The following is a 2722-nucleotide window of genomic DNA, read 5'->3' on the forward strand; positions in this document are numbered from 1 at the left end:
TTGCATCTTGAGCAAAGGCAGCATCACCTATATTTTGGTGAGTACAAAAGTCATATGTATGTGTAACTCCAAGTTACACAAGTAAGATGCGTGTGTAACTCCTAGGTACACAAGTCAGACGCATGTGTAACTTTCGATTACACATGCCATATGCATGTGTACCAGCTGATTACACATGCTTTGTTTTATCATTCAATGAGTAGACCTTGCAGTTAAAGTTTTGAGTAGACCTTGCAGTTGATGTGGTCTACTCATTCAATGAGTAGACCTTGCAGTTAACATTTTGAGTTAACGTTTTGAGATTTGTGAATTTTGAATTATGCATGGTTTGGGTTTCGAGTATCCCTAGTTTATTTAGCATTAGTGAAGTAAGATACTACTCTTTTTAATAGACTGAATCATGCCATATGTTGTTGTTGTTGGTGATCATTAGTATATGTCCGAGGATATATTAATTGAATGTGTAACTACTAGTTACACAATCAAATTGGATGTGTAACTTCCGATTACACATTCCATATGCATGTGTAACTTCCGGTTACACAAGTCGTATTACACATCTACTTAAGTTCTTATTGCAACTGATCTCTTAATTGTAATTTATTTTTGAAGTGCAGGATGAGGGCTTACTGTCTTGGACGAAACTGAAGATGCACTTTTATGTTTTGGGTTATATGGAAAACCAATACATTTCAGGTCAGTGTCAGTGCTAAAATGGGGAATTCAGAGCTCAATTTGTCTACTTTTTTTTTTTTATGAACTTCGATATTATCCATGGGTTTTGTAAGTGTTCTTGATAACTTGACTTTCATCTTTCAGTATCTAGTTTCAGGTTTGTATCCTTACTGACCTTTTTTGGATGTGTAATACCTTTTATTTTTTGACAGAGTTCTACAAGATATTTTTTCTATTAGGAGTGACGTTATAAAAAAGCATAAATAGGAATTGATGTGTTATACTAGAACTTTGTACTACAAAACTATGTTATAAAAGTTGAGAACATTTAGAAAAGTTAGGTGTTGGCTTGTTTTTCAGATTATGGCTGTAGTGGTCTTTTGGAATCAACAATCAGGGGATTCCATTATAACCAAATGTTGTTTGAGTAATGACTTGTAATTGATGAAATATCATTTCTTTCGAATTATTTGGTGTCTTTTTGTGCTCGCAATGCTAAGGTAGTTTCCTTGAAAAGTCTTAGTGTAAGATCTGGAATACATGCGTCACGCAGTTGAAGTTGTGCCAGGTTCGGTTCTTTTCTTACATTTTCCTATCCTATTTTTCCCTATATCTTAAAATATTTTTATTATTTACATTACTCAACTATAATTAGGCTAGGTGATTTTGGATGTTACCAAGATGATTCAGTAAATTACTATGTAATAATTTTCCTTGTTGCACTGTAAGTTGAATATTTAGTGTTTTTGCTTTATATGTACAAAGAGATTTCAAGTTTACATGCCACTATATATGTGTAACTATTGGTTACACATGCCACTATGCATGTGTAACTCCTAATTACACATACAACAGGCATGTGTAACTTTCAGTTACACTACCCATATCCATGTGTAAGTCCTAGTTACACATGCTAAAAATGAATAACAAAATTGTTTTTTTGCATCTCTGAATATAAGTACATTTAACCTTATATGTATGTTTAACTCCTAATTATACTAGTCACATGCATTCGAAAGTGATTATGCATTGTTTTGTATGTCTTTCTTTTAATCTCATAAAATATGTTTGTTTGTTATTCTTCAGGTTGCAGATAACTTCATAAAAGCTGGTGGCTTATTTGTGGTGGTGGAGGTGCAGGTTTTGGAGGAGGATGAGGAGGCAGTGGTGGTGGCTAGCAGCGGTTGTTGGGCCTAGACAGATGCATGTAACTCTCAATTACACAAGATAGATGCATATGTAACTCTCAATTACACTAGACAGATGCGTGTGTAACTTCTAGTTACATATGCTAAGAAATTATTATAAATGAATATTAAAATAATACATGTACTTTTTGTATGCATTCTTTTTGATGTCTATTTTTTGATATGTAACTTTGCATTACACATGTCATAATGATGTGTAACTTCTAGATACACATGGCATATGCATGTGTAACTTCTGTTTACACATTCACGCGATATTTTAATAATTTTGGGCCTAGATTTAATAACTTTGGGCTTAAATTTAAATTTTATTTAATTTGGGGCTTGACAATATATGTAAGGGTATGAGTGTCTTTTAATAATTCGGGGCCTAAATTTAAACTTCTTTTAATTAAGGGCCTCATGTTATGGGTTATCCATGGGTTGGGACTTAGCCTAATTTTCCCTCTTAAGAAAGTGTGAACCCATCTTTTTTTCCTTCTACAACAGTTGTTACAAAAAAAAAGTCTACGGTCCGATATCCCATCTGTATCTCTTAAGAAATGTTAATAAAGTGAAGGGTACGATTGTAAATTCGTTTAGTAATTTAATTTCATATAACTTTCTTAATAATTTGTAAACAGAAGGCAAGATTTAACCTGGTCAATGCGAGTCAACGTCGTTTCTAAGTACCAAACCCTAAATTGGACAAAAGTTAGACCAAACATTAATATTGGACAAAATGTGAGTACCGAACACCAAATAACCCTTTTATTGAAGAAGATTAATAAAACAGAAGTTCGCAATGCTTTCTGGACGTCACAGAATCCACTGTTACAAGTACACTTCTGAACAATTGT

The 2722-nt window shown here is 33.2% G+C and overlaps 1 long non-coding RNA gene across 1 annotated transcript; it reads left to right on the top strand.

The window, feature by feature from the left end:
- Positions 1-615: 615 nt before the first annotated feature.
- LOC113304053 lies at positions 616-1896 on the top strand. Its single transcript, XR_003338017.1, has 3 exons — positions 616-696; positions 1176-1243; positions 1762-1896. It is a non-coding gene; the product is annotated as an uncharacterized LOC113304053 (long non-coding RNA).
- Positions 1897-2722: the final 826 nt, after the last annotated feature.

This window comes from Papaver somniferum, chromosome 8 (assembly GCF_003573695.1).
Source record: "Papaver somniferum cultivar HN1 chromosome 8, ASM357369v1, whole genome shotgun sequence".
In the NCBI taxonomy this organism is placed as follows: domain Eukaryota; kingdom Viridiplantae; phylum Streptophyta; class Magnoliopsida; order Ranunculales; family Papaveraceae; genus Papaver; species Papaver somniferum.